Source organism: Trachypithecus francoisi, unplaced genomic scaffold (genome assembly GCF_009764315.1).
Source record: "Trachypithecus francoisi isolate TF-2019V2 unplaced genomic scaffold, Tfra_2.0 Lachesis_group8, whole genome shotgun sequence".
Taxonomy (NCBI): Eukaryota; Metazoa; Chordata; class Mammalia; order Primates; family Cercopithecidae; genus Trachypithecus; species Trachypithecus francoisi.
This window is the reverse complement of record NW_022681473.1, coordinates 62033317-62058307: the sequence shown is the minus strand read 5'-3', so window position 1 is coordinate 62058307 and position 24991 is coordinate 62033317. Positions and strand designations below refer to the sequence as shown.

At 44.3% G+C, this 24991-nt stretch overlaps 1 long non-coding RNA gene across 1 annotated transcript; it reads left to right on the top strand.

The window, feature by feature from the left end:
- The first annotated feature begins 1985 nt into the window (after positions 1 to 1985).
- On the top strand, positions 1986 to 15740 carry LOC117081069. The gene is made up of 2 exons (XR_004436077.1): positions 1986 to 2038; positions 15347 to 15740. It is a non-coding gene; the product is annotated as an uncharacterized LOC117081069 (long non-coding RNA).
- Positions 15741 to 24991: the final 9251 nt, after the last annotated feature.

Genomic DNA, 24991 nt, shown 5'->3' with positions numbered 1-24991 from the left:
TAATTAATATCAGCTATCCTTCTGGTTATCATTCAGTCATTCAGTCAGCAAACATTTATTGAGCTCCTACTGTGTGCTGAGCTTGGTAGTGCTAGAACCTGGGGATATAGCAGTGAAGAAGACCGATCTTTGGAGCTCAATTTTGTGAAGGTGAGGGAGACAGACACATCAAGCCATAATTTCAAGACCAAGGATTTGGTAGGCTCAGGTGGGGGATAAGCAGGGGAATACAGCGGAGGGGCCTTGATCCTGTCTAGGGGGAGGGAGGCACAGTCAAGGAAGGCTTCTCAGAGGAGGCAGAAGTGGAGGTAGGCATTGGGCCCTGTGTTAAGTGCTTTATATCCACAATGTTAGTCTATCCTCACACAAACCTGTGAGGTAGATGAAGCTCTCTTTTTACTGAAGAGGAAACTGATGGTTAAGTTGCTTGTCTAAGGTTACTCAGCCAGTAAATTATTGGGTCAGGATCCAATCCAGGGTTGTCTAACCCCAAATTTTGTTCCTCTTCTTTTCCTGTGGGGGTGTTTGTGGTGGTGGTTATGATGGACAGATGGGGGAGGAGGTCCTACACAGACAGGAGGCACTCACAGGAAATTCTGGCTTTGCTGATGAGGGTGCAAACCTGGGGTTTTCTTTCCGTGGCTAGTACAGAGGCCGGATACCACAGTGGGTACCAGGACAGGCCCTGCCTCTGGCTGCCTGGGTTCCAACTCGCTTACTATCAGTGTGGTCTAGAGCAAGTCACTTAACTGCTCTGTGCCTCAGTTTCCTCTTCTGTACAATGGGGATAATGATAATAGCAAGTACTTGTGTAGCACTTGTAAGGGCTTTCTTTTAAGGATTTTACATCTATTACTCATAGGATCCTCAGGTTCTATGTCTTTTTTCCTCAGGTGGCCATAATACCTGGGTAGTTTTAAGGAATAAATTAGTTAATATATGGAAGGCACTTAGAACAGTGCTTGGCACATAGGCAATGCTCAGTAAATGTTAGTTATTCAGCACCACAGAGTGGAGTCCCAGGAGGCTACAGACAGAATTCCTAAAAATAATGAAGATGATTATGATAACACTAGCACAATAAAACATACCCTCATAGTTTTACAGCACTTTTTAGGGTACAAAGACTTCCACAGCTATTGTTTCATCTGAGACTGAGGAGACAAGTGTGTCTAAAAGTGTACACAGAGAACACTTTTTATAAAGACATTCTTATTAGATCCTGTGGGATGTCTTTTTAAAAAGTGTTCTCTGTTCAAATAAGTTTGGAAAACACTGAATCAAACCAAGTTAAACAGTTTTCTTCTCGGAGAGACTCAAACTCACTAAACTCAGTTGTCAGAGCCCACAAAAGCAGAGGGAAGTACAACACGCAGTGTTTCCCCAAATTATTTGGCCATGGAATCCCTTGTTCTGAGGAGTTGTGACTCCTGGAAGACACTTCCTCAAACACAGGGGTAGGCCGGGTGTGGTGGCTCATGCCTGTAATCCTAGTGCTTTGGGGGGCTAAGGTGGGAGGATCACTTGAGGCCAGGACTTTGAGACCAGCCTGGGCAACACAGAGAGACCCTGTCTGTACCAGAAATAATTTAAAAAGAGAAAACACTGGGGTAAAGAGCTTTGGCTTTGTCACTGGCTGTGTGCCTTCAGGTCAAGTCATATGAACCTAGGCCTCAGTTTTCCCATAAGTAAAATGGGAATAAAAGTACACTCATGATGGGGCCATCACAGTGTTGTAAGAACTAAATGAGGTCACTGGAGTAATGTATACAGCCTAATTCCTGGCAAATGGACAATAAACGTTAGATTATTATTGCCACGACACCCCTATGAAATAACACCATTATTCTCCCCACCCGGATGGGGAGCTCAGTGGGTAGCTCCGGGGCCCTTCACTTTAGTGTGTCAGTGGAGCAACCTCACATCCCAGGCTGGGCGCCAGAGGGCGACTGGCTCTTTCCCTCCCCTCCCCATTCCCTTTTCGATGGATGAGGCCTCGGTTCACTGAGGGCCCCAGGCAGGAGACGGCCACACCCGGGTTTTTGGAGGGGCGGGGAAGGGCGCGTTTGGGGAGGGCACTGGGAGTGGGCTGGACTGACGCCCCTCTGCCCCCAGCCCAGTCCTCTACGGCGACTTCGCCGCGGGGCAGTGCGGGGAGGCGCCCTGTGTACAGCTCGTGGGGGCCTCCGCTGACAGGCTGGCAGGGACCGGGAGAAGGGTGGCGGCGGAGCAGGCAGCGGGCTGGTGTGGGGCCTGGGGGCACGGCCGGGCCTGCGCGGCGGCGGCGGCGGCGGCGCGACAGGTTGCCAAGGCCCGGCTGCCGGAGCTGCCCTCCCTAGGGTCTCGTTAGCTCTGTTCGGCCACCGCCGACTTGGCCCCAGGGACCCTGGCGACCTAGCAAACAGCCGCCGCGCGCTGACGAGGCCCGGGGGAAGAGGGCGGCAGACCGGATGGCGCAAGAGGGAGTGCCAGGCCGCGGGGACTTGCCGCGGAGACCGAGGGCGCCCCAGCCAGGTGCACTGGCCACCCGCGGCCTCGCGGGGGCGCCCGAGTCCACGGAATGAGCCCGGCGGGGCAGCCAGCAGTAGTCGAGCGCGGCAGCGCTACTCTGACTGTCGCTCGCTGGTCTCACCGCCCGGGCCTGAGCTGGGGCTGGGATGGGTGCCATCGAGGAAAGCACAGTTGATCTGCAAGTTAGTGGGCGGGGAGTCAGTAGGGAGGGACCGCGGGGCCGCGCTGGTCCTGATTCCTCCTCACTCAGCTATTTTAATAGCAACGAAATCTTGAAGGAGTGCTCTGAGGCTGATACAGCTGTAGGAAAAGGTCTTGGGCCTTCAGATTTTTGAATGCTTCGCATTATTCAACTTTATTATCTGGCAACAGTCTTTAAAACTCAATGACCAATTCCAGTTCTAGCCTTAAACCCAGTTAATCCTTGACTATGAAAGCACCATCCTCAAGTTTACTTTCACTTGTTAGCTGCGTCTGTGGAAGTAGCCGAGGGTCTCAGGTAGTGCAGTAGCTCTCTGAATAGCCTCTCTTTCCTGAGAGAGGCAGCCTCAGCTGGTGTGCGGACCAGGCCTGGTGGGAGCGTGAGCTCACTGCTTAATAGAGCGAGGTGAGGTCTATTATTGTGAGGTCCCTTTGGCCTGAACTGTCCAGGATCTGCTGCCTGCTTTTCCTTTTTGTTGTATCGTTATTGCCTTGGCCCAGAAAGCTATGATGCTACCTGCCTGCAAATAGCTCATCTTTACTCAATACCCGAGTCCTCACCCCTGTTATACTGTGCTGCCTCTGGACTGTGATGCCTGATGCTTGTGTGGTCAGATTGCATTGGCAAGAGATCTCTTCCTTGTCTTATAAGGGCACTAATCCCATCATGAGGGTCCCACCCTCTTGACCCAGTCTAAACCTAATTACCTCCCAAAGGCCCCACCTTGTAATACCACATTGGGGATTCTGGCTTCAGCATAGGAATTTTGGGGGCACAGAAACCTTTAATCCACAAAAGATGGATTCCTGACAATAGTAACCACTCCCCATCAACCCCTAAGTGCTCATAGTCAGGGTCAGGTTAGACTGGAGTGGTATAGAGAAGACTTCACCACTGTTTAGAAAAAGGCAAGAAAGCTTAGCTAAAAGGGAAGTTTCTGGTCCCTGACTCTTTAAAATGCTGTATTTTATAAAGTGTTTTCAATTTCCCTTTCAGATGTGCAGGCCAACCTCAAGGTGTGGGTTGCTTGGATTACAAAGGAACTTGAATTCTTTCATGTTTTTGTTTAAAGTATCATTAACATCATCTGAAGCCAAGATTGGCTGCTTTTGAGGACCTCTTCTGAACCCTGTACTAGGATGATAACTCTGAAAGAGACTGTTCTTAGGAAAGTCTGGTTTTGGGACCTTGCTAGCCATTTTGGAATTAGGGAATGAGGTGTATTGGCATGAGCAGCAGCACTTTTGTGGCTGTCAGGCAGAGATTGTCCTTTCTTTTTTCCTTTATAAGTCACCCAGCCCAAATTGTTAGCAGGCAGATATTTTTATAGGGGGAGTGGGAGGCAGTTCCCAAGTCCCCTGTCCCTCTCTGCACCTAGTCTACCCTCTAAGATTGCAACCATCATTGTATCTTCTTATACATTACAATGAAGTAAACTTGGGCACATTGAGTGCCAATCATGGCCGCTGTGTTCCTGAAGGTACAGAGGTGGCACTGGGGCCAGGTTGCTGTCTGGAAAATGTCAGCCACTTTGGTGGAACTGCCCTTCCAACACCACCTCCCCCGCTGCCCCCCCACAAAAAAAAATCAAGACGAATAGAACAAACAAAACCACTTCTCCACGTAGACAGACTTGCAGGTCTGCTCGTGGTGACCCTCTCTTTAGCCTACATTGTTTCCGAGACCTTCAACTGGCCTATTGCATGCTAAGGGCCTACACCTTGGCAGGAGCTGAAAAGAGAGGCTTTTCTCTTGCTCAGGGGAGGAGGGTGTGTCCTGGGTTTGCAGAGGTAGGCTTCTTGTCTATCCTGCTGAAGAAAGCAAACTAGACAGGAGTCAGATGTGGGCTGTACCTTCTTGCTCAGTCTCAAATTCACTGTGGCCTTGGGAGGATCAGTTCTCCATCCTCATTAGTATCTTGGGTGGAATAATCCTTAGGGAATCTTTCAAGTATTGAGTGTCCCTACACCCCCCACCACCTTCTGCAACCAGGCCTAGGTGAGGCAGGAAGGAAGAAAAGAAAGTCTGGGTGCAGAGTGTGTAGTATGCCTCACACTACAGCCTGCAGGAAGGCCTTGGATAAGAAAGGCCGAGTAATATACCAGGGGGTAGGACAGAACAGAGCGAGGTTTGGGTGGGAAGATGACCTGATGAACCTCAGGTTCTCTCAAGGCTTTACAGAGGTGGGAGCAGGGCCATGGGTGGGTTGGCTACAGTGTCCCTGCCAAAGGGAATACTTGTTGCTACAAACTCAGCTCTTGTGGCAAGGCTCATATGAACTTGTGGCCATGAAAGTGTAAGTAGGGTAGAAATAGGAAGAAGGGACAGGCACTTGGTCATGGCCAGGGCTGGAGTGTTGTTAATGTGTGGCGGTTGAGGAAGCCGGCCACAGGATGGTTGGATGGCTCATTCTACAGTCCTGTGCCCTGGGAGCCCCTCATGTGGGAGACAGGTGGTAGATGTCAGGAAGAGCTCAAGGTGGGAAAGGCAGGCTTGATAGACTATGTGTCAGGTAGGGCAGGGCCAGTTACTAAAATACTGAAACACTCGGTGTCATTTGGAAATGGCTGAGGCTCCAGGCACCCTGTGGCCCCCAGCCACCTTGGCCCTGGAACCCTGCTGGTGTTCACTGGCCCATACACTGTCTGCCCAGCGTATTCCCTGGGCTCTGACCCTGGTCCCTATGTGTCCTCTTGACCAGGGTGTGCACCTGGACCTTGGTGGGAATTCACTTCCCCAGGGACAGTGCTGGAATCCCCATATACACTTCTGGCCCAAGGCTGTGTCTGCTGGACAGTGCCTCCCAGCATCACTGTCCCGTGGTGGTTTGTGGCAACCGTGCCTGCACTGTGAATGATATTAGTCGTTATGCATGTTGACAATCACCCCTGGTAAAGGAAGGGGACAGTAGGGTGAAGATTTCTGCTCTGGGCACCTGGCCTCTTCACAGTGGGGACAGAGGGCAAAACCTGGCAGGCCTGCAGTCTTCCTCAGCTATAGTGAAGAGGGTCGTGAGTGCCAAATCCAGCCCATAGGAGATCCCAGAGGAGACTCTGGTGACCCCTATGCCAGAGGGCAGGCCCATGAGTGTGGCACTGCAGACCAACAGTTTCTTACCCTCCTTCCTTTGCCAGACCTGGCACAGCTGCCTGCCTCACTCCTGGGAGCCGAGTCCTACTGGGAGCTCGCTCCTGCCAAGGCTGGGATCCAGTTCCTCCTCTCCCCTCTGTGGGCACTTGGCAGGCTGAAGTCCCTGCTTCCCTCTGCCAGTTCCTGCCAAAGCTAATCTCTCTGCGGCCTGTTCCTGGCAGTGGCTGCACATGGATGTCTCTGCCAGGCAGGCCTGCTTCCATCGCTGGCATGGACCCCATTTCCCAAGAATCCTTTTTGGGTGGCACAATCCTGGGCAGAATTCTCCCGGGAGGTTCCTGAGTGCCTCCTTTGCTGGTTCGGCACCTGATCACGGTCCCGGATTCCCCCAAACTCCTCCGGTGTCTGCAGGGTGCTTTTCAGCTCACAAAGCACTTTCATATTTTATCTCATTGGATGCTCAGCAGCCCCTCAAACAGCAAGTGGTGCCCTTGAGCCTGCAGGGCCCTGGAGTGGGCAGATTTCCTGAACCATCTGCTCTGACTCTGCCTTTGGGCCAGTGGAGAGGCCTTTGTGAGTCTTCAGGTTCTCAGTGGGGCAGGTGGCAATTCAGTAGGAGGTGGCCTCGGGCCTCCTCTTCTGGGGAAGCTGTCAGAGAGGGGTCATGAGACTATGTAGCCTCTTGTGGCCCCTGGTCCCCTGATCAAAAACCAGTAGGAAAAGTCTCTTAGAAGAGAAACAACTTTTGGGTTAATCTTTGGGTAGGGGCAGTGAGAAAGGGTTGGGGAGGTTGGGGCCCCAGCACAGCTGGGCCACGTGGATGCGATCTTGGCTTAGAGTGGGCACAGGAAGCTATGTGATGAAGGGGAGGCCCCTAGGGAGGAATCTGGGTACAGGGGATGGGGCTGGAATCAGCTACCTGGTCCGTAAGTTGTGTTGTTAAATTTGGAGAAAAACTGTTTTCCAAAAATGGAGGCAAATTGAAGTTTGTAAGAGCTGGTGAACAAGCCATGCTTTCTTGGTGGTTTGGTGCAAGCCATTTTCCACGCAGGCCATTTCATCAAGACTCAGTGGTAATTTGGGATCACCTTGGCTCTCCCAGCTTGGCTGCCTGTTGCTGTCAGTGGATCTGGGGGGCTTCAGGGCTGCGGAGGGCTTGGTGGTGTGGGAGTCCTTCACCTGAGGGCTGGTGTGTCCTTTGGGGGTCTGGAGCGTACTTCCGGGAGACAACCTCTTTTCCTCTGTCACCTCTGCTCCTCCCTCAGCCTCCCTGTGTTCCTTTAAGCAGGGGGTGTGGGAATAATTTCTTCTGAAGCTACTGATGTTCTCAATTTGAGAGAGGGGAACAGCATGGTGTGGCCTGAAATTAGTAGCCCAGAGGCTGAGGGCTGTGGCTCTGGCAGGGGTTGGTGTCCAGGGTTCGAGGAAGACTCCAATGCCCAGCAGACTCTCATGAAGTGACTGGGAGCAGATTGTGGTGGGGGTGACAGCTCAGAGAGAAAGACAGGATTGTCAGGATGCAGTTCTTTGCTGGAAGAGACTTCCCTTCCATGGGGTGGTGAGTCCAAGTGAGACCTTGGTTCCTCTCTCTGGGCAGAATCTTCCCTTCCATTGAGATTATCCTAAAGGTCCACCCCACTGACTCCTAGCGTCCTCTTTCATGGTAAGGAAGTCTGATTGGCCTTTGGCTTGGCTGACCTGAGTCAATTCTTCCAGAGCTGTCCTCATGCTGCAGCCACTGCTGTCCCACAGCAGCTGTGGGTCATCCTTCAGCTACAGATCCTCCCATTCCCCTTATCTCCCCTGTCTGTGTGTGTGCACACTTCTATGTGTGCAGGTTTGGGGTGGGCTTGGTCTGCTACTGCGGGGGCCATGGGCAGTTGAATTCAGTCTGGTCATGCCACAGAATTATTTACACTGAAAGCCTAAAACCCTCTAGCGAAAGGTTAGATCTTTAAGTCAGACTTGTTTGGCAGGTCAGTGAGATGACAGGGAGGTTTGAGACCTGAATTGGGTGATGGGGTACAAAGGAGTCATGGTTGTTTTTGGATCTAAGGCCTCTGTAGGGAAGTGAGATCCAGACAGGGTAGAGGCTGGTGATTCTTCTCAAGCCAACTCTGTGCCAGGCCCTATTGTGGCTGTGGAGGAGCATAATTAAAACTCTGTGCTTTCCAAGACTTGAAGTCTGTGCACTGCCCTTACTACGATACTCAAACAAAGGAATGAAAGTTCCTCTCCCAGGTCCATGATTCAGAGGGCTCTTAGGGGTGTGTGTGTAGGAGGCAGTTTGCTGCTCATACAGACATTTGGAGAAACTGTGGTTCTATCTCTTCACCCCTACACCGGCATCCAGGAAGACATATGGGCAGACTGGTGCGGGCCAGCAGGTGCGGGGATGCTTCTTTGCTGTGAGCTTCTGCCAGGTGTTAGGGAAATCGCTGTGTCCAGCTGCCCCAGAGCTGGGAGTCCTTCAGATTTACCAGAACTTTCTGACTACAAAGACTTCCTGCTTATTGTTTTGATTCTTAGGATTATAATATTATTTTTGCTTTCAATGCTCACACCCCCAGTCTGAACCTGGGGCTGCTTCTCACCACTGCCAGCCTTGAGGCAGAGAAGGTAGGCTCCTCTCCCATTTGTGCTCCCTCTAAATGGTTGCATAGGTACTCGCTTGCAGAAGCATTACTACCAATAGAGGAAAAATGAGATGGGGTGGGCAATTTACTTTTATTTTTATTTTATTTGAGACAGGGTCTTACTCTGTCGCCCATGCTGGTGTGCATTGGTGTGATCACAGCTCCTGGGCTCAAGTGATCCTCTTGCCTCAGGCGATTTTAAAAAAATGTCACATTTGATTGGCTAAGAACCTCCCCTCCCATCCCCACAACGACCTACCCAGCATTTACTCCTGAGTCTGAGGACACTTCCCGCATACCAGCCCCTCTGCTGTCCTGAAAACCTCACCTCCTGGAAGCTGGCTCCTCCCTGATTCAGGGCCCAGCACAACGTGAGAAAAATGGAACAGCGCTGCCCACTGTATTTGGAGGCCTCCCTCCTCTGTTTTATTCTGGGCCCCTTGAGCAGGACTTACGTCAGAGCCAGTCTTCCTTGGCTGACTCAAAGAGACAAACTCCTGGGTCAGTCCTGAGGACAAGGAATAGTGGGTGGGGTGAGGGAGGGGCTGGCAACAACTGGAGTGTGTCTGGCCACAAGCTAGACCATGGCTGCAGCTGACAGCCATCCTCACGCTGGTGCCAAAGCTGGAATAGGTCTGTTCATTGCCAGAGTGTTGTTATTTCTAGGCCCTGTCATACATATACACATGTGCATGTAGTACATGTATTATGTAAATAAACACACACACACACACACAGACACACATACACATCCATTCTTCTGTCTAACTACCTACTTACCTACCTATCTTTCTTAAAAACCATGAGTTCATACTGATACTACCAATTCCAATCCAACGCTCTAGGGTTCATTTTAACCTTCTCCTTTTCCATATATCTAATTTCCTTCTCCAACAGTGAAAAACCTAGTTTCAGTTACCCACAGTATATTACTTATTTGCTTAATCCTAGAATATACAGAATGTAGTTTCAGAATTGTTAACCCATGCTGGTGTGGCAAACAAATCTGTTAAACAGAGTTCAATATTTGCTGCAGTCTTTTTGCCCTAGCCTGAGAATACAGAGGCAAAGTACTGGTTCAAAACTTCCATTATCACCCCCTACCCACACCGTGTTTTGTCATTCACTTAACCTACAGTTCGGTTCATTTGCTTCCGTATGTATTCAATGCTAGAGTTTCCTCCTTTTAGCCTTGTTGATTGTATTTACTAAAAAAACTGACTACATGAAACATTAACATGGTTCTAAAAGTCAGAACAGATCTGTACAAAACATGAACTCAGAGAAGTGTCACTCCCCTCCATCATCTCTATCCTGCTCCCACCATCTTATTCTTTTCACTCGTCAGGCTAAAAGGAGACATCAGAGAAAAATATATCCTAATATGTTGAGTTTATTTGGGAGTAAGCAAAAAGGATTATAATCTGGGAAGCACAGCTATAGCAAGCCATAGGTACAGGTACATCAAGCCAAAGGTTAAAGGGAAATTTTTACTGGCAAGAAATTACGTAAGCTACTTGAAGACAGAGTTCATTTATTCTGGAGGCTCAAAGCTGGAATTAGCATCAGTTCATTGGTGGAGATGCCGTTGCTAGGCAAGTGTTCTTTTGAGAGCATCTTATCAGAATTGCTACAGTCCTAGAGAATGTGTAGTGATAAACCTGGTCATAGAAATATGTGCATACATGTAAAATGTAGATCATGAAAAGCATGAGATGTATAAAAGATGAAGGAATTTCTCATGGAGTTATTTTAGAAAGTCCTTGAAATAGTCCCTATCTCAGACATGCAAGCGTGAGCTGTGCTCCTTTGTGTATTCCTGGCTCCAGTTTGCTTGGGTCTGACAGATGTGACTTTATCTTGCTATCTGCAACTTTAGTCACTCCATTACCACCCACACCTGTATGGAGCCAGATTCGTTAATTTCTGGGTTTCCTTTCCTAAGTTTCTTTTTGTATAGTTGTGCAGACAAATATATATTTTCTTATTCTTCCTTCTTTCTTGCACAAAATGTGGCATACCATAAACACTTTCTCACACTTTGCTTTTTAAATTTAACAGCATATCTTGGAAGCCATTCTATATCAGTTTACAGATGTCATCCTCATTCACTTTTATAGCTGCAGACTATCCCATTTAATGATGTACCATAGTTCACTCAACCATTTTCCTATGTAAAGTCCTTTTGGTTGTTTCTAATATTTTTCAATTACAAATACTTTTACCTTGAAAATCCTTAAACATATGTGTTTTTGTATATATTTGAATATGTATTACCAGGATAAATTACAGTAAGGAGGAAAAGCCTATGCCATTTTGTTAGATATTGTCAAATTCTCCCCCATTAGGGTCATACTAATTTCCATTCCCATCAGAAATGCTTCAGTGTCTATTTTCTTCAAGTCTTGCTAACAGAATGTGTTAGTGTATGTTTACATTTTTGCCAATCTGCTAGGTGAGAGATAATATGTCAGCATTATTTTAATTTGCATTTCTCTTATTATAGTTGAGGCTGAATGTTTTTTCACATGTTTAAGGGACATTTTAATTCTTTTTTTCAGTCAATGGTCTTTGTATGTCTTTGACCATTTGGCCATTTTTCTATCAGGTTTTTGAAACTTTCTTCCATCAAGTTAAAAAAGTTATTTATACATTAGAGATATTACACATATATCTATGTTATATATTACTGATCTTTTCTCTCAGTGTGTAATTTATTTTGGGATTTATTTATATTTTTTTCCCGACAGAGTCTCATTCTGTCACCTAGGCTGGAGGGCAGTGGTGCAGTCTTGGCTCACTGCAACCTCCCTCTCCCAGATTCAAGCCATTCTCCTGCCTCAGCCTCCTGAGTAGCTGGGATTACAGGCACGCACCACCATGCCCAGCTAATTTTTGTGTTTTTAGTAAAGATGGGGTTTCACCATGTTGGCCAGGCTGGTCTCAAACTCTTGACGTCAGGTGATCTGCTCGCCTCGACCTCCCAAAGTGCTGAGATTACAGGCGTGAGCCACCACGCCTGGCCGGGATTTTTCTTTTTTTGAATAAAATAATTTTATTTTTATATAATAAAATTTATCGGTCTTTTATTGTTTTGGATGAGTTCACTTCCATTAAATCCAGAAAAGTGAAATTATGTATGTGAACTTAATGTGAGTTTTAATAACCTACTTTTCAATTTTTCAGTATTTTAAATATTTCTTTATTGTTCTGGAAAAAATAGCCACTAGCAAATACAGAAATACATGTGTACAGGGGCACACATTTTTCCTTTTCTCTCTGTCTCCAGTATGGGTCAGTGCAGCACTGAGCAGAGGCCTATGGCCCATCTCAGTCTTTCATTAGAGCCAGTAGCCAAAACATATCTGTCCAAGAGCTATGACAGCAGCAGCAGTTTGTGGAAGCCTTAAACAACTTAGTTCTAGAGTTTCCACCAAACTTAATGGTTCCCCATAGTGTACACTGTTTCACTGAGAGAAAACAGTCAGTACTTCTTGGTTATCCACCTCCTTAAGAGTTACAATAACGATGGCAAGCTATGGGAAAACTTCAACTTAGTAGATTTAGTTCTGAGGCCTCCGCTAAACTTAGTGGTTCCCTATGCTCTACAGACTCTTATATTCACAGAATATCCTCACCACTTTTTGCTAGTTGCCTACCCTCTGTGACATATCATTGCTTCCCCCTTCACATACCACTGTCCAGAGTGGCAATATTCTACTCACAGCCACCTCCTTCTTTTACTTAAAAAAGGAGAACCCCATAATTGCTTTACCTCTGTTAAGGAACTACCATGCTCTTCAGATCTTTTTTTATTTTTATGTTTTAACTTTTTTAACATTTCAATAGTTTTTTGGGGAACAGGTGATTTTTGGTTACATGGATAAGTTCTTCAGTGATAATTACTGAGATATACCCATTACCTGAGTAGTGCACACTGTACCTAATGTGTAATCTTTTATCCCTCGTCCCCTTCTCAACATCCCCCCTCGTCTTCACAGTCCCTTATATCATTCTTATACTTTTACGTTCTTGTAGCTTAGCTCTCAATTATAAATGAGAACTACAATATTTGGTTTTTCCATTCCCAAGTTTCTTCACTTAGAATAATGGTCTCCAACTCCACCCAAGTTGCTGCGAATGCTATTATTTTGTTCCTTTTCATGGCTAAGTAGTATTTCATGGTGTATATCACATTTTCTTTATTTGTTTTTTGGTTGATGGACATTTAGGTTGGCTCCATATTTTTGCAATTTTTGCAAATTGTGTTGCTATAAACGTATGTGCAAGTGTCTTTTTCATATAATGACTTCTTTTCCTCTGGGTAGATGCTCAGTAGTGGGATTGCTGGATCACATTATAGTTCTACTGTTAGCTCTTTAAGGAATTTCCACACTGTTTTCCATAGTGGTTGTACTAGTTTACATTCCCACCAGCAGTGTAGAAGTGTTCCCTGTTCACTGCATCCACGCCAACATCTACTGTTTTTTGATTATGGCCATTCTTGCAGGAGTAAGGGGGTATCTCATTGTTGTTTTAATTTCCATTTCCCTAATGATTAGTGATGTTGAACATTTTTTCATATGTTTGTTGGCCATTTGTATATCTTCTTTTGAGAATTGTCTATTCATGTCTTCTGCCCACTTTTTGATAGGATTATTATTTTTTTCTTGCTGATTTGCTTGAATTCCTTGTAGATTCCAGATATTAGTCCTGTGTCTGATGCTTAGTTTGCAAATATTTTCTCCCATCCTGTGGGTTGTCTGTTTACTCTGCTGATTATTTCTTTTGAAGTTTTTTAGTTTAATTAGGTCCCATCTATTTTTGCCTTTATTGCATTTGCTTTCGGGTTCTTGGTAATGAACTCTTTGCCTAAGCCAATGTTTGGAAGAGTTTTACTGATGTTTTCTTTTAGAATTTTTATGGTTTCAAGTCTTAGATTTAAGTCTTTGCTCCATCTTGAGTTGATTTTTGTATAAGGTGAGAGATGAGGATCCAGTTTCTTTCTTCTACATGGTGTTTTTTCCCCACTTTATGTTTTTGTTTGCTTTGTCAAGGATCAGTTGGCTTTAAGTATTGGGTTTATTTCTGCGTTTTCTCTTCTGTTCCATTGTCTACATGCCTATTTTTATACCAGTGTCATGCTGTTTTGGTAACTATAGCTTTATAGTAGAGTTTGAAGTTGGGTAATATGCCTGCAGATTTATTCTTTTTGTTTAGTCTTGCTTTCGCTATGTGGGATCATTTTTGGTTCCATATGAATTTTAGGGTTATTTTTCTAGTTCTGTGAAGAATGGTGATGGTACTTTGATGTGAATTGCATTGAATCTGTAGATTGCTTTCAGCAGTATGGTCATTTTCACTCTATTGATTCCACCCACCCAGGATCTTGGGATGTGTTTCCATTTGTTTGTGTTGTCAATAATTTTCTTTCAGCAGTGTTTTGTAGTTTTCCTTTTAGAGATCTTTCACCTCCTTGGTTAGGTATATTCCTAAAGTATTTTATTTTTTGGATACCCTTCATTTAATTGTTTATAGATGGTTCATACCTAAAAAGAAAAACTAAAAGTTACCAATTATGTTATGCTATCACAGACTTGAATTTACCTTTAAGCTTCTCAAAGAAACAAAATCTGTTCAGACGGCTAAATTGCCTTCCTCCAGACGTGCCAGCCAATAAAAGGTAAAAAACAAATACTTATCCTGATGGTGGGTATGATTTTGGGTTGGCCCATGATTTTGAAATGCTTTAAAAACAAGGAGATTTTCTGACTGCTACAGGAATCCTTATAAAATGGACAGCAAATTAAGGAACCCTGAGAAGTTTTCCATTACCTAAAGAAATGGCCATGATAAATGTAGAATTTAGTGAAAGTGCTTCATGATATTACCCATAATACAAGAGATAAATCTGCCATGATTTTTATTTATTTTTTATTTTTTAACTTGTATTTTAAGTTCAGGGGTACATGTGCAGGTTTGTTATGTAGGTGAACTCATGTCACGGGGGGTTGTTGTACAGATTATTTTGTCACCCAGGTATTAAGCCTAGTTACTTTTTCTGATCCTCACCCTCCTCCCACCCTCCACTTTCTGGTAGGCTCCAGTGTCTATTGTTCCCCTCTCTGTGTCCATGTGTTCTTATAATTTAGCTCCCATTTACAAGTGAGAACATGTAGTATTTGGTTTTCTGTTCCTGTGTTAGTTTGCTAAGGATAATGGCCTTCAGCTCCATCCATGTTCCTGCAAAGGACATGACCTTGTTCTTTTTTATTTGCCATGGTATTGAACCAACATTGGTAGTGGTAATTTTAGGAAGTTTCATTGACGTTTCCAAAGTATGTCAACCTGAAAATGACACAATCCTGGCAAGATTTTAAGGATAGGTCATGGACAGGAACCGAAGTCTCACCGCCCCTGTGAACATCTCCAAATATGCTATGAGTGCATTCTGGTTATTTTTTTTATTCTTAGGGTTAGTTGATGTTTTACCTTACTGGAGAGTAGTGGCTGTAGTGGTAGGAACAAATTTGCTTAATTTTGTTGTATTTCTGACCTGGAGAATCCCAACTTATTTTGTAGTTAAGAGGAACACACATATCACTGGTACTGTTACTCAGAATCTCTACTGATCTTTATCATCCACAAACTTCAGGGAAAAGACAGGACTAAAATTATAAAAGTATAATTATCAAAGCTCTCAAAACCCTCAAACTCCTAAGGCTTGAGGAGTGCTATTGGTGTTGATGGAAGTAAGACCAGTTTTCAGGACCGACAGGTGGCCAACCTTGGAATTCATAACAGGCTGCTTCACTACTTGCAATTCTAGATTCTGCACTTTGAGTACAAGCTGATATGACTCATTGCTGAGGGGTACTCACAGTCACTCCAGCTTTATCACCAACAGGTAAACACTGCATTTCTACAACAGCCACCTGTGCAGGCCCTGCATGCTCTGTAACTTGGGGATTTGGTCTTCTGAAAAGGGCACCAGAGAAAAACAGCTCTTAAGCCCCTGTTAACTGACACAGCAGTAGAACTCCAAGGTGTTGATCCTTGGATTCATGTTTTTCAACTTCAGAGACACACATCACTCCTTCTTGACCACTGGGCATCCATCCACCAGGAGCTCCTAAACCAAGAGATGTTAGAAATCCTCCAAAAGTGCTGACTGCAGAAGTTGGTGGCTTCTGCTCAAGATGACAGAACAAGATTAACTTTTGTATTCTTCAGCACCTTTTTTATTTTCCATTATCACACTTTGATACCCTCTGAAACATTAAAACGCCTTCTAGAATGCTTATCTGATCAACTTGATCTTTGTCTTATTAATTTTGACCTCTGTCGTCTCCTTCTACCACTTAAGAAAAAACCAAAACTCCCTTGTGCATCTTTTTCAAACCACAGCTACTGCCCTGAATTTAACTAATTACTGACAAAATCTGGTAAGTATCACTTCACTTCAGACACCAGAAGGAAGTACAGGCCCTTTCTAGTACTTAAGTTTGCCTTACACCACAAATCCCAAACTTCAGTCCTGTAAAAACTGGAGCTTGATGTCACATCAATGGAATGCTTCTGCCAATGTCATCACAATCCTTTCAGCACGACCTGACTGTCATGAGTGAGCACTGATATGGGACTATCCTTGCTACAGCTACCACTCTGTTCTCTTCAGAGACACTCTGGCTTACTTCTCAAATACTGTTTAACACTACTCAAGAACAGCCCACAAAAAATTCTGACTCAGAGCTGTTGTGCTAAAATGAATTTTCTGTTTGCATACAATCTGTGCCCCACTAAGATGCTACCAAAGCAGACATCAGGCTTGTACTGCCTGCTGTAATATAGGAAGTAGATGTTTCTACATCAATAAATATTCCTTTCATACACTGCTAATGTATTCATGCAGCCCATTAGATAGATGTACTAAAACAAAGTTAGCCAGTTTTAAATATAATTTTCTATTTATGTGCTCTTTGAAGTTATTCATATTAAAACAGGTATGATCATTATCTTTTAATACACATTTTACAACTTGTGTGGTTATTTCTTGAGAATAAGCTGACAGATTTGGATTGATGGGTGAAATGTAAGCATATGTGTTAAAGGGTTAAAAAAGAATCTATAATGCTAAACTATTATCCAGTGAGGTTTTATTGGTCTATAATCCCAACAACAGCCTACCCATTGTCATCTTGCTCACACCCATGCCTGCACTGGAATTAGCTAGCCTTTTCATCTTCGCTGGAGCGGGAGGTGATCCAGCAGGAACAAATGGCGCCATTTTTTCCCTAGTTAGAAATTCTTGGGTTACTGGTAAAGGTGAACTTTCCTTCTGTCATTCAGCTGGATTCTAGACAGGAGCTGGAGTGAGGCAATTTAAAATGCTGCTTTCTGGAGAGGCCTGGAGAGACTGTTCTCTGTGCTCTAGAGGGGGCTGTTCATGAGAAGAGGGAGCCTGAAGGGGCATTGTCATTGTTGTTCTCTCCTGCTACCCCGTGCCTCACAGAAAGGTCCACAGTCCAGGAAGAGGGAAGGGGCTTCCTGTGTTTATGCCACTTGTAGACGGCACAATACAAACATGGCTGTGGAAAGAGAAAAAGAAGAGGTTATCATCAGACACAGTGAATAATGGGAAATAATTTCAGAGAATCAGAGAACTGTTAACTAGAAAGTGAGGCTGAGGAAGTGTCTTAAGAGAAATGGACAAGGCCTCGATTTACACAGTAACAAGAGGACAGAGAGAGAAACCCAGAGAACAGTCAGTGGCTGGCACAGAGGCGGCAGGGCTGAGAGGAATGGAGTGAGTGTCTCCCACACAGTGATCTCTGAGCTGCACCATCCTGAGTGCAGGGGAACGCCAGAGTAAAGAGCCCCACCTCCTCAAGGAGGCAGAATCTTTCCACATTTTCTCTAAACTCTCCTTCCCTCCCAAATAAAATGGCCCTGTCTGTCCCATGGCCTCTGCCTCAACTACAGAAATATGTGTCCCCCTGGGGGTGGGGAAGGAGAGATGTATCAATACTGGTGAATGGCTCCACTGAGGGCAAGCAGGCTCGCTGGGCAGGTGGGGGACTACCAGCATCCGTCTGAGCAGCCCACTCTCAGCATCCAGGATGACACAGAGGGAACATAAAAGCCTGTCCCACAGTCCTGGAGGGATGTGGGCAGGAGACTGGCCCCTGACACCAACTCAGATGCTCTGTTTCCACTTTCTCTCCAATTTCTCAGGCTGATTCCTCAGGTTCCCCATTTCAAGGTATGACATAATGACAGAATCTTACTTCAGTTTATCAGGCTACAGGAGTGGTGTCCAAAGGCCTCACACAGATGCCTCACTCCATCCTCTCTGAGGAGATGATACCTTAGATTAAACTCTTCCAGAAGCTAAAGGTTCTTAAGAGTAGAGGAAAGAGTCTGACAACAGGCTTCAACACTTTTCAAACTGTAAGAGAGTCGTGAAGTGGAAAATATTTTTGGACATCTCTGCCTTTGTAGAAGACAGAAGCTAACTTCACATTTAAGTTAAAATAAAAACTAAACAAAACTGTGTGTGTGTGTGTACTGTTTGCAAATGATTCTGGAAGGACACACTCCACGCAGGTAGAAGTGGACTCCATTGCGAAGGGGAGTGAGAGTGATGGAGGAGGACGAAGTGGACCTTTCATGCTTTATTCTGTATACCCTTGTACCACTGGCTTAAAAAAATAAGCATGTGGGCCCAGCGCGGTGGCTCAAGCCTGTAATCCCAGCACTTTGGGAGGCCGAGGAGGGCAGACCACCTGAGGTCAGGAGATCCAGACCATCCTGGCTAACACGGTGAAACCCCATCTCTACTAAAAATACAAAAAATTAGCTTGGCCTGGTGGTGGGCGCCTGTAGTCCCAGCTACTCAGGAGGCTGAAGAGGAGAATGGCGTGAACCCGGGAGGCAGAGCTTGCAGTGAGCTGAGATCACTCCAGCCTGGGAGACAGAGCAAGACTCTGTCTCAAAAAAAAAAAAAAGCTTGCATTTGCATGGTACCTTTGTAATGACCAGTTAATAAAGAACATGGAATATGAAAGAATTAGAAGGCCTGCCACTGAGTTGTTCAAGAAATGTAATTTCTTGTAAATGAATATCTGTGGTGACTGAATCAGATAACTTTTATGCACCATTCATATTCTCTTGGTCTCACCCATCTCAGCACCTCTCCTCCAGCCTGTACTACAAACCTCTTGCCTCCCATCCTGGGGTTCCCTGTTGAGGCTGTTGCTGAACTGCCCTTGGTGCTTTTATGTTAGCAGCCTGTAAGTGCAGGGATTCATATCCCACTGGGTAAGCCTCTGGCTAGTGGGTGCATTCTTTACCATTTCCCTCCATGGGTGGTCCAGAGGATGCCATTTATATGGCTCATTAGGGGCTGCATCTGTGGAGTTGTGCACTTGGGGAGAGCCAGCCTGTAAGGTGGACTTCTGTTGGCTCTCTGCTTCCCTGCTTCATTCCTCTTGTCCAGCTTGCCTGCTCCCCGGGGTCTAGCTCCCTAACAAAGTAGGAGCACATGAGTCCTCTGCCTCAGACTCTGTTCTCTAGAGAGCCTAGGCTAAGACACCACCTTTGTCACTAGGTTCCCGAGTTTCTTTAGATGCTTCAGAGCCCATTTTCCTTCCTTCCTTGCCATTGCAGTAGTGAAGGGCCCTGCTTCTTGAACAGGGGAGGTGGAGTGGCAGAAGTCCTTAATTTAGTCAGAAGTCTTACATTCTAGTCACAGTTTTGTCAACTGTTAACTGCGTGATTGGCCAGAAGATTCAAATTTGAATATATCCTTTAACTTACTATAAAATGGGGATTTCCTAATGCATCTTATGGGGATGTCGTAAAAGCAGATCATGGAGAAGGAGGCATGTTATAACCTGAGAATCCCTTTACAAATACACTAAAAACAACTGACCATTTGGACTTTACAAGATGCTTTAAATTCTAGCTCATTTAATTCAACCTTAAGACTCTTCCGCTGTTTTATTTCTCTCTCTTTATTTTTAGTCTTTGTCTTTCTCTCCACTTTTCCCTCAATCGTTTGACTTGTCTTTCTCATCCCACACAAAGTTTCAGTTAGGGCAAGGAATGAGTTCAGACTCACATTTCACTCCCAGGTGGGCAGTCTTTTTTTTTTTTTTTTTGAGACGGGGTCTCTCTCTGTCACCCAGGCTGCAGTGCAGTGGCGCAGTCTTGGCTCACTGCAAACTCTGCCTCCTGGGTTCAAGTGATTCTCCTGCCTCAGCATCCTGAATAGCTGGGATTACAGGTGCCCGCCACCATGCCTGGCTAAGTTTTGTATTTTTTCAGTAGAGATACCGTGTTGGCCAGGCTGGTCTGGAACTCCTGACCTCGAATGACCCTCCCACCTCGGCTTCCCAAAGTGGTGAGATTACAGGCATGAGCCACCATGCCCGGCCCTAGGTGGGCAGTCTTGATAAAACTTTTTCATAGAGAAACTGTTCATATAGTAAAACAGGGTCAAGGTGATCAGGTTTGGCTTCATGAGGACAGAAAATAGCTCCTTTCAGGCATCAGCATCCAATCCAACATACACTGGCCTACAGGAAAGAGAAACAAAGACCTGGGCCATTAGCATAAATAACACATAATTCCCCAAACACGAGGCCATAAAAATGAGTTCCCTAATAAGACAGATCTCAACAATAGCTAACACTTATGCATTACACTCAAGTGCTGTTCTAAGTATTTTACATTTGTGAACTCATGTAATCCTCATAAAAACCTCATATTATTATCCCCAATTCCCACAAACAGAAACTGAGGCACCTGTCACGACCAACCCCCTTACCCTCTACATTTTTCTATTTCCATAGCTCTTATCATCTTCTAACATATGACATAATGTGCTTATTTATTGTGTTTATGGTTTATTATCTCTGTCCTTTCACCCCACTAATAAGCATCACAAAGGCAGAATCTTTGTTCAAAATGTTCAGTTTGCACTGATGCCTCCCAAGTAAGTGCCTAGAACAGTGTTTCGACTGTAGTGTGGGCTGAATTAATTTTTGTTGAATAATGAATCAGTATTTATAAACGGACTAGAACAGTTACTGGTAAAAATAAAATTGTTTGTTAAACAGATACAATGTGTAATGTAAGAAAATTGTCCATGAGGCCTCAAAGCTCGGGCCTTGACCACTATCCAAGCTCCTCAAAATCAGATGTACTGTAGAAGCAACGGTGGAGGGTTTTCTTCTCTAACTTTACATATAGATCCATGTGGCCTATTTCTGTTAGAATGAATTATCTGTTAAGGATCACTCTCAGGCCAGGCATGGTGGCTCATGCCTGTAATCCCAGCACTTTGGGAGACCGAGGTGGGCGGATCACTTGAGGTCAGGTGTTCGAGACCAGCCTGGCCAACATAGGGAAACCCTGTCTCTACTAAAAATACAAAAATTAGCCAGGTCTGGTGGCGGGTGCTGTAATCCCAGCTACTTGGGAGGCTGAGGCAGGAGAACAGCTTTATCCTGGGAGGCGGAGCTTGCAGTGAGCTGAGATCGCACCATTGCACTCTAGCCTGGGCAAAACGAGCGAAACTCCATCCAAGAAAAAAAAAAAAAAAAAAAAAAAAGAAAACAAAAACTCTTTCTCCTGAGAAGCAACATTTTTAGATTTATTTTATTTTCCTAACGTTGTCATGGATACCTGGTAGCTCCGAGTTCAATATTATATGTAATCATAGAAGACAATTTCCTGTTACAGAACAATTATTTCTGTGATTCCAGCCTTCCCATATGTGGTACCAGATTTGTATTTTACTTTTTTGTCCTATACATTCTATTACTTTTGGCTATTGCCTTAAACACCTTTCAGAAGTAGGATATGTTTGAGTTATAACAAAAAATCACATTTCTCTCCACAAGAGATAACCTACTCCTGGTGATGTTGAACCTTTTCCTGCTGGAAAGAATGGAGTATTCAAAAGGTACAATCTGACCAGAGATAAGCACACGAGCTTTCAATACAGACTGGGGATGAAGTCCTGGCTTTGCCCCCATGATTTGGGGGTAATTTAACTCACCTTGGTAAGCCTCAATCTCTAGTTCTACAAAATGGTGATAATAGAACTAAGATATCATTGCAAAGTTGAGAGAGTGAAATGAGAACTATGTAAGGCACTGTTCCTATTTGGCTCAATAAACATCATTTCTTAGAAATGGTGTCCATATCATGTGGTCAAAGGACCACCCCGTTCCCTCCCCCCCCACCTAATTCCTTGTAAGGCCACCCAGATAGTACAAATTGCAGCTCAGGGCTCTTTCCATATTGCAGTGCTTTCTCTAAACTGACTGTGAAGATCATCAGATTTAGAGATGAAAGGGCTTTGTAGGTTGCAAAGAGAGATAAAGACAAACATAGGCCATCTCCAGCTAAGCGGAGCAGAAATAGGGTGCTCATATTCACCTTCTGCTTGTGCCTCTCCCTATAACCTCTGCAGCCCCCATGACGATCCACGGGATGACCTGTCTTCAAGCAGTCCTCCAGCCCCAGAAGGGGAGCAGTAACAGAGCATTATCTTCAAAGGGATATTTATGAGAACACCTTGAAGGAGCAGAGGGACTGTTCAGAACAGGCTCTCAGGTAGAACTCTACTGCTGGCTTCTCTTGTTCCAGGGCCATGGCTGTGATGGTCAGCACCTCACCAAAGCACAGGCACCCGCTGCATGTGCAGCCTTTCCCAATGTCTGAGGGGCTCACACTCATTTGAGGGGCTACGGAGGGAGACAGACACATACCATCCCCCATTTTCATTCCTCTTGAGCTTCCCCCTATCAAGATACCAACCAGATGCTGCAAAATATATAAGCCCCAAACACTTTAATACATCCTTGGTTAAAACTTTAGTTGAAAACACAGCATGTGGCCGGGCAGGCTGGCTCACACCTGTAATCTCAGCACCTTGGGAGGCCGAGGCGGGTGGATCACCTGAGGCCAGGAGTTCAAGATCAGCCTGGGCAACATGGCGAAACCCTGTCTCTACTGAAAATACAGAAATTAGCCGGGCAAGGTGGCGGGCACTGTAATCCCAGCTACTCGAGAGGCTGAGGCAGGAGAATTGCTTGAACCCGGGGAGCAGAAGTTTCAGTGAGCCAAGATTGTGACACTGCACTCCAGCCTAGCTGACAGAGTGAGCCTCTGTCTCAAAACAAAAAACAAACAAAAAAGAAAACAGCATACAAAATAAGACAATGAAAAACCTAAAAATGAGCAGTTGACATAAGCAGCTTTGAAATGCAATCTTCTGGGCTAACATTATCCTTTGTTGTGACAATAAGGAAGTTACAGATTAATTAAAAAATTGTAACAATAACTACAACATTCCTGAGGTGGGGCAAAGACCCTATTTATATTAGATATATGCATATTCTCATTCTTGTTAGCATAAAATTTATTCCTAGATTAACTTTTTCTGCAAGAAGTTTTCTGAAATATTTCTCTAAATTTAAAAATAATTGTTGTGAAATGTAACACTTCATCTCAGGATTTACAGCTTGTACGTACATTTGTAGTAGTAAACTACACTTACTAAAAAGGTGTGTTAGAGAAAATAGACTGTCCTAGAAAACAAACCTTGCTCATCAGTCTTACATATTTTTTGCTTTGATTACTTTGATCTTGTTAAAAACAATCCAGCTAGCCTGTAAGTTCTGCACATAAGGTTTTTAAAAAATTTTTTTTATTTTTTTACTTTTTATTTTTTAGCTTTCATCACTTTATTGTTAACCAATGAATATTAGAATATTATCCAAAATTAGAGATATAATTGTAACTTAATTATACAACACAAAATTATGCTAATGGTAAAAGCCTACTGGGATTTACCAAATACTCATTAGTGTATTTTTACCTGGACTATGTGAACATGTGCTTGCGACTCCTAATGATAAGTTATAATTGGTTTGATCTCTATGAAAATCCATATTGCAAATGGTTCTTGTTTAGAAAAATTCACACAGCCTTAAAAATGGATTAAGTCCATTTTAATCCTAATCTACAAATAGATCATAAGCAGCAAAATATAACCGATAATTTTTCAATACTGTATCAAACTGATGTAGCTATGGTAGTGCACATAATTCAAAATGAGGAAAATTAACAAAAATCCAATGAAAGTTCAGGTTTTTATCTGTTATGGCAATTGCTTTAAAGTGAACATTTATGTTTCAAAACATGAATAGTATGGTCCACCATTCATTCCTTTGATGTACTGCAAGTAGGAGGAACATTGTCTTCCATAGGATTCTGAAGCATGTGCACAAACGTGGTACAACAGTCACTTCAAGGTTAACCAGCTATGTTTTGTCCTACAACGTTCAAAAAATATGTCAAACGCAACCTTTCCTTTTCATAATGTCTGTCCAGATTAATCCTTTTAAAGTCAGCAAAATAAAAAAAACACAAGAGACATTTTCAGACACAAGTTGAATCTACTGTGCATAAAAAGGTTTAATAAAATGGCAATTTTAATAGATAAATGTAAATTTGAGTGTGTAATACCAAATGGAAAGTAACTGAATCACACAGAGTAAACAAGGCTTTACATATCTCCAAATTTAGCTGTTTTACAATAAACAAAGTATTAGAACATGTGAATATTAGAACCTCCTCCCAACAGGAAAGGTTTCTTCAGTAAGATATAAATGAAATTAATATAATCTAAAATTATAATTTCTAAAATACAATTAACAAACCAAATTTAAGCATCTTTAATTAAAGATTAAAAAAAAGCACAGGATGAAACCAAATATACTGATTATGTAACTATCATATCAGGGTACAGACATTCTTCATATGCTACAAGGTTAGCATCTCTCGCTCTCTCACACACATACTCTCTCTCTCACACACTCTCTCTCACAAACACACACACTCTCACACTCTCACACACACTCTCTCACACACTCTCACACACACTCTCACTCTCACACACTCTCTTACACACACACTCTCTCTCTCTCACACACACTCTCTCTCTCACACACACTCTCTCACACCCAATCTCTCTCACACAGTCTCACACTCTCTCTCTCTCTCACACGCACTCACACACACTCTCTCTCACACACACTCTCTGTCACACACTCTCTTTCTCTCTCTCACACACACTCTCACACATACACTCTCTCTCTCACTGTCTCTCTCACACACACTCTCTTACACACACTCTCTCACACACACTCTCTCACACATACACTCTCTCTCTCACTCTCTCACACACACTCTCTCACACACAATCTCTCTCACACAGTCTCACACTCTCACACACACTCACACACACTCTTTCTCACACACACTCTCTGTCACACACTCTCTTTCTCTCTCACACACACTCTCTCACACATACACTCTCTCTCTCTCAAACACTCTCTCACACACACTCTCACACACTCTCTCTCACACACTCTCTCACACACACTCTCACACACTCTCACACACACACACTCTCTCTCTCACACACACTCTCTCTCGCACACACACACACTCTCTCTTACACACACACACTCTC